Below are 13,334 nucleotides of genomic sequence, written 5' to 3'. Positions count from 1 at the left end.
CATGATGGGGAAGGCTGGTTTTCCCCTAACCCAGCAGACACCTCTTCCCTCAGCCTGTCCCTGACCCTCCCACCTCGGGAAGCCCCAGGCGGGCCTCCCAGAATGTCCCGGCAGGATGGGGCTACTGCTACCATTCATCCAGCCAGATGAACCCCAAAAGGGGAAGTGGGTCACCCATAGTCACCCGGCCCATGGTCAGCTGGGGACTTCAGGATCTCATCTCTTCACTGCCCCACCGCAGCGCTGGGAGGCTTTCCATGTACGCTTCTCATCCTCCCCACATTTCACACGAGAAAGCAGGGGCTCCAAGAGAAGCCCACACTCACCTAAGGATCTCCAAAGATGGGGGTGTCTGGATTTGAACTTAGGTCCTGGCAGATGTTGTAAGCTCAGAGGAGAAGGCAGAGAGGGTGAACAGAACCCAGCCCTGCCCTCCCAGATCCAGTGGGAAGGCAGACTTGTCCCTAGGTAATAATGACTCAGTAGAATTCACGGCCTGGGATGGAGGAGTCCAGGAGGCTGCAGGAGCTCAGAGCGGGTGCCTGACCCACACTGGGGTCAAGGAGGGCTTCCTGGAGGAAGGGACAGCTCATCTGATACCTAGAGGATGAATGGGGGTTACTAGGTATAAATAGTGCAGGGAGAGGGAAGAGTATGTGCAAAAGCCCAGGGTTGAGAGGGAACCTAGGGGCTTCCAGCAAGGTGCAGCGGCTCACGCCTATAATCCCAGCACTCTGGGAGGCTGAGGTGGGCGAATCATCTGAGGTCAAGAGTTCAAGACCAGCCTGGCCAACATGGTGAAACCCTGTCTCTACTAAAATACAAAAATTAGCCAGGCGTGGTGGCCTGCACCCACAATCCCAGCTACTCGGGAGGCTGAGGCACAAGAATTGCCTGAACTTGGGAGGTGGAGGTTGCAGTGACCTGAGATCACACCACTGCACTCCAGCCTGGGCAACGAAGTGAGATGCCATCTTTCTCTCAAAAAAAAAAAAAAAAAGTGGGAACCCAGGGGCTTCTAAATCCAACCATGTCCTGGCCCTGATTAAAATCTCCTACGACTGCCCTGGCAAACTCTTTAGTTTGGCATTCATTCAATAAACGTTCCCTGGAGTGCATTGTCAGCGTCAGGCCCCAGGGGAACACAGCAGTGACCACGACAGCCCCACCAGACCGTGACCCTGACCAGGGAGCTCACGAGTGCAGAGACATCTACTCCAAGACCTGAAGGAGGAGTAGGAGAGATGCTGGGGAAGAGGCAGGGAAGGGTGTTCCTGGCAGAGGGAACAGCCTGTGCGAAGGCCTGAAGGTAAGTTTTGCATATGACACCTTTGAGAAACCACTCATTGTTCAACTGAAGCAGAGGCTTGTTCAGAAGAAGTCAGCCTTGTGGCCGGGTGTAGACTTCCTCCTAGGGCACCAGGGAGCCACCGTGGAGTTGTGAGCAAGGGAGAGACAGGGGTAGGCTTGTACTTCCCAGAGACTCCCCCAGCTGCCATGTGCAGGGTGAATGGAGTGACGCATAGAACCCAGTTTCAGGGGGTAGTTTGGGACTTGGACCCAGGTCCCAGGGAGAGAGTCCATAGAGCCCTTCTCTGGTCTTCCAAGGCGCCACTCTCCCCAAGTTCCAGATGGAAGGCGTGCCCATGGCAACCGCTAGGTGGTGCCCGTACACCACCAACCAGGTCTTTGTTTGCCAAAAGTAGATCAGGCCCAGAGCTGGACAGAACTGCCCCGGGGTCAGGAGAGCAAATCCTCTCTGTCTTTAGGTCCTGGCTCCCTGGCCAGGCATCCTGGGCCCATTTGACTCCCGGGCTCAGGAAGGAGCTGGCTGAGCTGCAGCGAGTATGTTCTTTGTCTCTTTCCATACCTTGGAATCTCAGACTGAAGCCACGTCTCTTTCCTCACTTTGGAATCTCAGACTGGAGCACCCTGGCTCCCACTTCAGACAGGGGGATTCTTACCTCCCTCATCAGACTAGCAGGCTCCTTGTCTCCCCACCAGTTTGAGGAGTTCCCCATTTCTATCATTCATTTGGAAGCTCATCAGCTCTCCCATCAGACTAGGACTACCCGTCTCCCCCATCAGATTAGAAATGCATTGTCTCACACATCATAATGTTGCTCCTTACCTTCCCTGACAGACTGGAAATACAGACTGGACACTCGTTCTTGCTGCAGGGGGCTGGAGCTTCTTATCTGCTTCACTGGGTTTGGACAATCCTGTCTCCCTCATGGGATTTGGTGAGAGCTCCTTAGTTTCCTTATTTTTCTCACTGTGCTGGGCCACCTTGTCCCCCACCATCAGATTGGGGAACACCTTGTCTCCCAGTCAGACCAGAGGGTTGGACTCCTCCGCCCTTGCAAAGGTTCCTGAGTCCTTCTTACATCCATAGAAGGAACCATGCCTATTTTACCAAGAGGGAAACTGAGGCACAGAGAAGCAAATACCACTTCTCTGTCGAGCTGCAGATGCCTCCCCCTCCTCCTCCGCCGGCTGCTCTGCCCCCACCCTCTCCCGCCCCCGCCCCTGCCCTGGGTAACTCCCCTGGCACCAGGAGTAGGGGAATTTTGCCCTGCTGGCCTCTGCACCAACCACCTCCCCTTATCGGCAGCGTCACCAGCCACCGGTGGCAGCCCAGGGTTAAAGTCCGGAGACAGCTCGGGCGCAAAGCGGATAGGGAGGGAGGAGTGGCGCCCAACCCAGAACGGGGACTCCCCGGAGGTCGAGCTCCCACGCTGCTGGGAGCAGAGGGGATGGGCAGGGCCGTGTCCCATGGTAAGGTGTGGGTTCAATTCTTCTTTTCTAGTGTGGTCTTGAACCTGGAACTTCACCCCCACTGGGAGCCTCAGCTTCTCCAGCTTTAAGGAGTCAGGTGTGTGAAAACGCCCCAGCTCTGGAGTCAGACTCCAGGCGTTTGAATGCTGGCTCCTATAACCTGCTGTGTGAGATCTGGGGCCATCGAGCGCATCTCTCTCAGCCTCAGTTTCCCCAGTTGTGCAATGAGGATCCCTACTGGGTGGTGGTGAAGGCTCCATGAGTTCACGCACAAGAAAACCTTGGGAGAGTGGCTGATAGTGGCGTCAGCAAGCCAGCATGCACCCCACCCTTTCCTTCCAAGAAAATTGCCTCCTAAATCTATGGTTGGTAACCTTCACCCCTCCCTCTTTGACCCACCTCCTAACCCAGGCCACCTGGTGTCTTGCTACACAGCTGGTCTCCCTGCCCGCACCACAGTCAGAGGCGTCTTTGGAAACCCAATCCTGACCCCTGCTCAGAATCTGCCATGGCTCTCCAGTGCCCCCAGGAGAAAACCAAGTGCTGTACCACAGCCACAGCCTGACCACTCGCTGCCTGTATTTTCTTTCTCTTTCTTGCTTTCTCTTTTTTTTTTTTTTTTTTAAAGACAGGGTCTTGCTCTGGCCCCAGGCTGGGGTGCAGTGGCGCCGTCATAGCTCACTGCAGCCTCAACCTCCTGGGTAGCTGAGACTACGGGCACATGCCACCACACCTGGGTAAATTTTTTAATTTTTTTTTTAGAGATAGGGTCTCACTCATTGCCCAGGCTGGTCTTAAACTCCTGGGCTCAAGCCATCCTCTCACCTCAGCTTCCCAAAATGCTGGGACTACAGGTATGCACCACCGCGCCCAGCCTCCTTTCTGGTTTCCTAATAAAGCCTTTTGTTCACCTCCTTCAAACACTTCCCCACACTCTTCAGGTCTCAGCTCAAACAGGGCAGGCCCGGTCCCCTTGGTCCTCTCTGTCCTCCCTCTCCTGGTTCCCTGTACCTCTCCAAAAGCCCCCATCACCGAAAGAAGTAAAGATGTGGGGCCGGGCGTGGTGGCCCACACCTGTAATTCCCAGCACTCTGGTCACAAGAATTGATTGAACCCCAGAGGCAGACGTTGCAGTAAGCTGAGATTGCGCCACTGTACTCCAGCCTGGGCGACGGACAGACTCCATCTCAAAAAAAAAAAAAAAATTGGCCGGGCAAGGTGGCTTATGCCTGTAATCCCAGCACTCTGGGAGGCCAAGGCAGGCAGATCACTTGAGCCCAGGAGTTCGACACAGCCTGGGCAACATGGTGAAAACCCCATCTCTGCAAAAAATACAAAAATTAGCTGGGCATGGTGGTGTCTCTACTAAAGAATACAAAAATTAGCTGGGTGTGGTGGAATGCACCTGTAATCCCAGCTACTCAGGAGGCTAGGGCATGAGAATCACTTGAATCCAGGAGGTGGAGACTGCAGTGAGTCAAGATCATGCAACTGCACTCCAGCCTGTGTGACAATGCAAGATTCTCTCTTAAAAAAAAAAAAAAGTCCCCACTCTGGTCCAGCCACCATCACGGATGGCCTGGACCATGCAGTCACCTCCTCACGGGTCCCCCTGCCTGGGTCCTTGCCGCGTGCCCGAAGGGACCTGTCTTTCCCCTACATGCAGCCACAGGGATCCTGTTAACACCTAAGTCATCAGGAGGCTGAGGTGGGAGGATTGCTTGAGTCCAGGCGGTCGAGGCTGCAGTAAGCCAAGATGGCACCACTATACTCCAGGCTGGGCAACAGAGTAAGACCCTGTCTCTAAACAATAATAATAACAACAAATTAAATTAAATTGAAACCTGGCCTGGGCGTGGTGGCTCATGCCTGTAATTCCAGCACTTTGGGAGGCCGACGCAGGTAGATCACCTGAGGTCAGGAGTTGGCCAACATGGTGAAACCCTGTCTCTACTTTAAAAATATAAAAATTAGCTGGGCGTGGTGGAGCATGCCTGTAATTCCAGCTACTCAGGAGGCTGAGGCAGGAGAATCGCTTGAACCTGGGAGGCGGAGGTTGCAGTGAGCCGAGATGGCGTCACTGCACTCCAGTCTGGGCAACAGAGTGAGACTCCATCTTAAAAAAAAAAAAAAGTCAGATTATCCCTCCCCTGCCCAGAACCCTCCATGGCTCCCATCTCCCTCTGAGTAAAAGCCTACGTCCCTACAGTGGCTCATAAGATCCTGATCCATCTCCTTGCCACCATCCCCCCCGCCATCCTCCCTTCCACTCTCCCCCAGCTCATTCTGCTCCAGCTACACTGGCCTCAAAGAGCCGTTCCGATCCACCTCTGGGCCTTGGCACTTGCTGTTCCCTCTGCCTAGAACACGCTTCCCCCAGATGTCCACATGGTTCATTCCCTCCCCTCCCTCAAGTCTTAGCCCCAAACGTCATTCCTTGGAGGGCCTCCCTTGGCCGCTGGATTTAAATAACAGCTTCGACTTCCTACCCTCCATCTCCCTCATTCCCTCACCAGCTTTATTTTTCTCCATAGCAGATACCTGCCATTGGCTGTATTTTCCTTGTCTTGTTGACTGTCTCCTGGATGGATGGAAGAGTCTGTGACTCCCCAAGGGCAGGAATCTTATTTTGTCAACACCGGGGCATGGCCTGAAAAACCTGTTAGCAGAGTGAATGAATCGGATGTGTTTGTTTTGAAAAGGTAAGGCGTTCACAAGTTCCAAAATTCAAAAAGGACCAAATGGCAGTGAGCAGTCGCTTCCCTGCCATGACTCTGCCAGTCCCCTCCCCAGTCCCGTTCTCACCTCCCAGTTTCCATTCTTTTTCTTGTTCTTTTTTTTTTTTTTTTTTTGAGACAGGGTCTCACTCTGTCACCCAGGCTGGAGTGCAGTGGTGCCAGCATAGCTCACTGCAGCCTCAACCTTCTGGACTCAAATGACCCTCCCACCTCAGCGGCCCTAGTAGCTGGGACCACAAGCACGCACCACCATGCCCAACTAATTTTTGTATTTTTGGTAGAGACGGGGTTTCACCATGTTGCCCTGGCTGATCTCGAACTCCTGGGCTCAAGGGATCCATCCATCTTGCCCTCGCAAAGTGCTGGGATTACAGGTGGGAGCCACTTCGCCTGTAATCCATGTGTCCTTCCCTCTTTATGCAAATTGTGCACGGTTTTGCTGTAGCCTGCATCTTCCCCTAGCAATACAGCAATACATCTAGAAGATTACACCGCATCAGCACCAGAAAAGCTTCCTCCTTCTTTTTTTTTTAATAGTTGCACGCACAGTGTCGACTGGTGGACAGAAGAGAGCTCTTGCCGCAATTGTTATTATATTTCAGGACGGGTGTGGCTTGATGCCGAGGAGCTTAGCATCATCTCTCAGACCCGGACTCACGTCGTAGCTCTACAGCCAGAACTCCCACAGGCTGCTGGTGGCATGCAAGCCCCGAGCAGCCACTTTGGAAAATGGTTTGCCAACTTCCCGCAAGATTAAATATACACTTCCCATAGGACCCAACAATTTTATTCCTTGGTATTGACCCGAGATAAATGAAAACTTATTTTCACACACACAAAAAAACTGTATGCACACACTCACAGCAGCTCTGTTCATAATTGCCAACAACTGTAAACAACCCAAATGTCCTTCAGCTTGTACGTGCGTAAGTGAGCTGTGGTCCATCCACAGAGTGGAATATCACTCGGCAATGAAGAGGAACTGCTATCGATATACACAACATGGATGAACCTCAACTGCATTATGCTGAGTAAAAGAAGCTAGGCTCGGCCGGGCGCGGTGGCTCAAGCCTGTAATCCCAGCACTTTGGGAGGCCGAGACGGGCGGATCACGAGGTCAGGAGATCAAGACCATCCGGGCTAACACCGTGAAACCCCGTCTCTACTAAAAATACAAAAAATTAGCCGGGCGTGGTGGCGGGCGCCTGTAGTCCCAGCTACTCGGGAGGCTGAGGCAGGAGAATGGCGTAAACCCGGGAGGCGGAGCTTGCAGTGAGCTGAGATCCGGCCACTGTACTCCAGCCTGGGTGACAGAGCGAGACTCCGTCTCAAAAAAAAAAAAAAAAAAAGCTAGGCTCAAAAATTACAGTATTCAGCCGGCTGCGGTGGCTCACACCTGTAATCCCAGCACTTTGGGAGGCCGAGGTGGGAGAATTGCTTGAGCCCAGGAGTTTGAGACCAGCCTGGGCAACATGGTGAGACCCCATCTTTATAAAAATAATGATGATGATGATGATGACAATGATTATAATGATAATAACTACATTACTCCATTTACAAGACATTCTGGAAAAGGCAAAACTATAGGGACAGAAAACAGACCTGTGGTTGCCAGGGGTGGGGTGGGGGATGGGCATGACCCCAAAAGGGCAGATGAGGGGTTTTAGGAGTGGTTGGACATATCCATATTTTGATTCTGTTGGTGACTACACAACCACATGAGCCTGTCAAAGCTTAAAGAACTGCATGCCCCACAGGCACTTCGGGAGGCCAAAGCAAGAGGCCAGGAGTTGAAGACCAGCCTGGGCAACATAGTGAGACCCCATCTCCACCAAAAATACAAAAATTAGCTGGGCGTGGTGGCATGCACTTGTAGTTCCTCTAATGAGGAAACTGAGGCAGGAGAATCGCTAGAGCCTGAGAGGTTGAGGCTGCAGTGAGTGGTGATAGCACCACTGCACTCCAGCCTGGGTGACAGAGTGAGACCCTTCTTCAAAAAAAAAAAGAAAAAAATGCACACTGAAAAGAGCGAATTTTACTGTAGCTAAATTTGTTAATGATGATTTATTTTTAAAGGACTACGTATTCTGTAATCCCATTTACATGTCATCCTGGAAAAGCAAAGTTATAAGGATAAAAAGCAGCCAGGTGTGGCGGCTCATGCCTGTAATCCCAGTACTTTGGGAGGCTAAGGCAGGTGGATCACTTGAGGTCAGGAGTTCGAGACCAGCCTGGTCAACATGGTGAAACCCCATCTCTACTAAAAATACAAAAATTAGCCGGGTGTGGTGGCCGGCACCTGTAATACCAACTACTCAGGAGGCCGAGGCAGGAGAATCGCTGGAACCCAGGAGGTGGAGGTTGCAGTAAGCCGAGATCATGCCATTGCACTCCAGCCTGGGTGACAGAGCAAGACTCCATCTCAAAAAAAAAAAAAAAAAAAAAAAAAGGCAGATGTAGCTGGGCATGGTGGCTCATGCCTATAATCCCAGAACTTTGGGAGGCTCAGGCAGGTAGATCACTTAAGGTCAGGAATTCGAGACCAGCCTGGCCAACATGGTGAAACCCCGTCTCTACTAAAAATACAAAAATTAACCAGACATGGTGGCGTCCGGCTGTAATCCCAGCTACTAGGGAGGCTGAGGCAGGAAAATCACTTGAACCTGGGAGGCAGAGGCTGCAGCAAGCCAAGATTGCGCCCCTGCACTCCAGCCTGGGTGACAGAGCAAAACTCTGTCTCAAAAAAAAAAAAAAAAAGAAAAAGAAAAAGAAAAAAGAAAAGAGGCCGGGCGCAGTGGCTCATGCCTGTAATCCCAGCACTTTGGGAGGCCGAGGCGGGCAGATCACGAGGTCAAGAGATTGAGACCATTCTGGCTAACACGGTGAAACCCCATCTCTACAAAAAATTCAAAAATTAGCCAGGCATGGTGGCAGGCACCTGTAGTCCCAGCTACTTGGGAGGCTGAGGCAGGAGAATTGCTTGAACCCAGGAGGCAGAGGTTGCAGTGAGCAGAGATCACCCCACTGCCCTCCAGCCTGGCAACAGAGGGAGACTCCATCTCAAAAAAAAAGGGGGGGGGGGAAAGAAAAGAAAAGAAAAGAAAAAGTAGATTGGTGGCTGCCAGGGTCTGAGGACAACGGGAGGAGATGACTGCAGGGACAGCACAGGGGACCTTTTCTGGGTGCTAGAAATGTTCTACATCTTGATCAGCATATGATTAAATGATTGTACATGTTTATCAGAACTCATCTAACATACTTCTTCTTTAATTTAATTTTAATTAATTTAATTGATTTATTTTTGAGAGAGTCTCACTCTGTCACCCAAGCTGGAGTACAGTGGCAAGATCACAGCTCACTACGATCTTCACCTCCTGGGTTCAAGTGATTCTTGTGCCTCAGCCTCCCAAGTAGCTGGGATTATAGGCATGCGCCACTACGCCCAGCTAATTTTTTTATTTTTTGTAGAGATGGGGTCTCGCCATGTTGCCCAGGCTGGTCTCAAACTCCTGGGCTCAAGTGATCTGCCTGCCTTGGCCTCCAAAGTGCTGGGATTACAGGCATGAGCCACCACGCCCGGCCAAACACACACAGTTGAAACAGGTGTATTTTATTGTATGTTAATTATACCTCAATACAGTTGATTTTCAAAATCTAAATTACTGGCCTGGTGCGGTGGCTCAGGACCGTAATCCCAGCACTTTGGGAGGCTGAGGCAGGAGGATCGCTGGAGCCCAGGAGTTCAAGACCAGTCTGGGCTGCCTGGCAAGACCCTGTCTCTACAAAAAAAAAAAAAAAAAAAGCAAAAACTAGCAGGGCATGGTGGCACATGCCTGTAGTCCCAGCTACTCAGGAGGCTGAGGTGGAAGGATCACCTGATCCCCAGGAGGTGGAGGCTGCAGTGAGTCCTGATTGCACCACTGCACTCCAGCCTGGGTGACAGAGTGAGACCCCGTCTCAAAAAACAAACAAACGCCGGACGCGGTGGCTCATGCCTGCAATCCCAGCACTTTGGGAGGCCGAGGTGCGTGGATCACGAGGTCAGGAGATCGAGACCATCCTGGTTAACATGGTGAAACCCCGTCTCTACTAAAAATATAAAAAATTAGCCGGGCGTGGTGGCAGGCGCCTGTAGTCCCAGCTACTAGGGAGGCTGAGGCAGGAGAATGGCCTGAACCCAGGAGGCAGAGCTTGCAGTGAGCCGAGATCGTGCCACTGCACTCCAGCCTGGGGGACAGAGCCAGACTCTGTCTCAAAAAACACACACACACACTTAGCTCCTCTTCCCCTTATTGGCTGTGTGACCTTAGACAAAGCTCCTAACTTCTCTGTGCCTGGGTAAAGGATGAGGGAGTTGGGGAGGAGGGAATGATCACTGAGGGCAGGTGCTGAGGTCTCAGGTCTCACTGTGGATTCACAATGCAAGAAACGTTTGCAGTTGAAATAGAGGGGCTTTATGAGCTTTTAGAGTGGAACTAGAGACAAAGACCTGAGCAGCTGACAATGGCTTCTGTGTCTCAGGAGGGCGGACGGTGGGCTGAGCACTGTCAGGACCTCACCTGCATCCCTTTGAACCATCGGGCACTCCTTTGCTGATCTGGAAAAGTGAGTAGAGCCATCCTGGGGTCCCAGAGGAATGGCATTGAGGGCACACAATTAACAGTAGCCTTGTGAACAGTCAGACGGGCTTCACAGCCCGTGCCCAGAGGCCTCTGCTGTTTGGGGCAGTGCTGGATACACACAGCAGTGACAGCCCCAGGCCTGCCCTCAGAGACTCACACATGGGGAAGACTGGTCCATCCCTCCACAGACAGTCGTATCCCAGAATGTTGGGGCTGGCAGGGTCAGGGGGCTCCTGACTCAGACTGGAAAGAAAAGTCAGGGAGGGCTTCCTGGAGGAAAGGCTGTCAGAGCTGGAGCCTGATGTGTTTATTGAGCACTTACCATGTGACCTGGTTTGGATCTCCAAGAAAGAGGCATAGTTTTGAGGTTGAAGTGAAAGCGGTATGTATGCAAGGAGGATGGCGGGGGAGAGGCCTTGGCTAAGAGGCAGAAAGGGCTGTGGGTGGGACAGAGCCAGAGGGATAAGGCTGAAGGGACACGGTACCTGGCGTGGGTCCTCTGCAGCAGGATCTTGGACTTTCTCCCAATGATGGGGCTTAGGAAGAAGCAGCTTCCGCAAGTTTCATCCTGTGCAAAGGGAGGACCAGGCAGGAGGAGGTGGGGAGGCCAAGGAAAGGCCATGGAAATGCGAAGGGGCTATAAGAGACACCTGGGGGAGGGGACACAGGGAGGGTGAGAAGACCTGGGCCCCCACTCCTTTGTCTTCTCTGTTCTCACTCTGAGCCAGACGGCATTGGCCGGACAGCTTCCTCGTTTCTAAAAGTTTAAGATAGAGGGCTGGCGAGGTGGTGCATGCCTGTAGTCCCGGTGCTTTGGGAGGCCCAGGCAGGTGGATCACTTGAGCCTCCTGTTTGGAGCTGTAGTGAGCTATGATCACATCACTGCACTCCAGCCTGGGTGACAGAGCAAGACCCCATATCTAAAAATAATAATAATAATGAATAATAAATAAAAATTTAAGATAGTGAATCTGGCCATGCACAGTGGCTCATGCCTGTGATCCCAGCACTTTGGGAGGCTGAGGTGGGCAGATCACCTGAGGTCAGGAGTTCGAGAACAGCCTGGCCAACATGGCAAAACCCTGTCTCTACTAAAAAACACAAAAAAATTAGCTGGGCGTGCTAGCGCGCACCTGTAGTCCCAGCTACTCAGGAGGCTGAGGCATGAGAAGCACTTGAACCTGGGGGACAGAGGTTGGCATGAGCCAAGACCGCACCACTGCACTCCAGCCTGGGTGACAGAGTGAGACTCCATCTCAATAAAAATAAATACATAAATAAATAAATAAATAGTGAATCTTAAGTTTGCCAAGGATGCATTTTTACCTTTCTTTAGTTCTTAAGACTCTGATCATTCTTTTTTTTTTTTTTTTTTTTTTTTTTTTTAAAGTTCCAGGGTATATGTGCAGGATGTGCAGGTTTGTTACACAGGTAAAGGTGTGCCACGGTGGTCTGCTGCACCTATCAACCCATCACCTAGGTATGAAGCCCGGCATGCATTAGCTATTCTTCCTGATATTCTCCCTCCCTCTGCACCCCTCCCCGTCCCAACAGGCCTCAGTGTGTGTTGTTCCCCTCCCTGTGTCCATGTGTTCTCACCATTCAGCTCCCACTTATAAGTGAGAACATGTGGTGTTTGGTTTTCTATTCCTGAATTAGTTTGCTGAGGATAAATGGCTTCCAGCTCCATCTGTATCCCTGCAAAGCACATGATCTCATTCCTTTTTATGGCTGCATAGTATTCCATGGTGTATACGTACCACATTTTTCTTTATCCAATACTCTGATCATTCTTAATTTTTATTTTTATTTTATTTATTTATTTATTTATTTAGAGACAGAATTTCGCTCTTGTTGCCCACGCTGGAGTGCAATGGTGCAATCTCAGCCCACTGCAACCTCCTCCTCCTGGGTTCAAGTGATTCTCCTGCCTCAGCCTCCCGAGTAGCTGGGATCACAGGCATGCACCACCACACCCGGCTAATGTTGTATTTTTAGTAGAGATGGAGTTTCTCCACGTTGGTCAGGCTGGTCTCGAACTCCTGACCTCAGGTGATCTGCCTGCCTCAGCCTCCCAAAGTGCTGGGATTATAGGTGTGAGCCACCATGCCTGGCCTAATTTCTTAAATCCTACCCATTTTTGCTCCTAAAGTTCTGTAACTGCAGGTTTATTTGATCCTTTGATAGTAAGATTCATTCATTCAGTAAATACTTACTGGGCCTCTATTCTGCCCTAGGTCCCAAGGGTTCAAGGGAGAACAAAATGTATAAAATTCTTGCCATGACAGAAATCACATTTACTGAGCACTCACTATGGGCCAAGTTTCATGCCAGGTGTACACATATAGCATTACCTACATGATGAGTTAGAGACTTCTATTATCCCCATTATCCAAATGGGGAAACTGAGGCATAGGGTTCTGGAATCCTTTGTTCCTAAAAGTCTAGGATTCTAGAATTCTTCCTCTTCCTCTTCCTCTTCTTCTTCTTCTTTTTGGGACACGGGCTCACTATGTTGCCCAGGCTAGAGTGCAGTGGCATGATCATAGCTCACTACAGCCTCAATCTCCCAAGCTCAAGAGATTCTCCCCCCTCAGCCTCCTAAGTAGCTGGGACCACAGGTAGGGTCTCACTTTGTTGCCCAGGCTGGTCCCAAACTCCTGGGCTCAAGTGATCCTCCTGTTTCAGCCTCCCAAAGTGCTGGGATTACAGGCATGAGTCACTGTGCCCAGCCTAGAATTCTTTGCACCTAAGATTGTAGGGGTCTAGAATTCTTTGTCCTTAAGATTCACTTATGCTTGAATTCAACTGAACAATGGATATAGGAAAAAGTGCTGAATCTCATTATTGATCCAGGAAATGCAAATTAGAACCACCCTGAGATTCCAATCCACACATACACATACCAGGGTGACTCATATTTTTAAATCTGGTAGATCCAGTACTGGAAAAGATGTGGGGCAAGGATAACTCACAACAGACATTGAAGATAGGAGTGAGAATTGGCATGACCATGTGGGAAAAGCGTCTGGCCGTGTCTTCTACATGGGGAAACCCTGTAGCCTAACAATTCTAGTCCTGGAGAATGCAGAAAACCACACGCTCATGAGCATGAGCAGTATTGGCCAAAACAGTCAGAAAGTGGAAACCAACCTTCTGCCCATCAACAAATTCATAAATTGTGCTATATAGGTGG

At 50.9% G+C, this 13,334-nt stretch overlaps 1 long non-coding RNA gene across 1 annotated transcript; it reads left to right on the top strand.

Moving 5' to 3' along the window:
• The first annotated feature begins 1,983 nt into the window (after window positions 1-1,983).
• LOC116271620 lies at window positions 1,984-6,611 on the top strand. The gene is made up of 3 exons (XR_004180223.1): window positions 1,984-2,243; window positions 5,316-5,480; window positions 6,054-6,611. It is a non-coding gene; the product is annotated as an uncharacterized LOC116271620 (long non-coding RNA).
• Window positions 6,612-13,334: the final 6,723 nt, after the last annotated feature.

Source organism: Papio anubis, chromosome 20 (assembly GCF_008728515.1).
Source record: "Papio anubis isolate 15944 chromosome 20, Panubis1.0, whole genome shotgun sequence".
Classification (NCBI taxonomy): domain Eukaryota; kingdom Metazoa; phylum Chordata; class Mammalia; order Primates; family Cercopithecidae; genus Papio; species Papio anubis.
The sequence above is the reverse complement of the archived record's forward strand: the minus strand, read 5'-3'. Positions and strand labels throughout refer to the sequence as shown.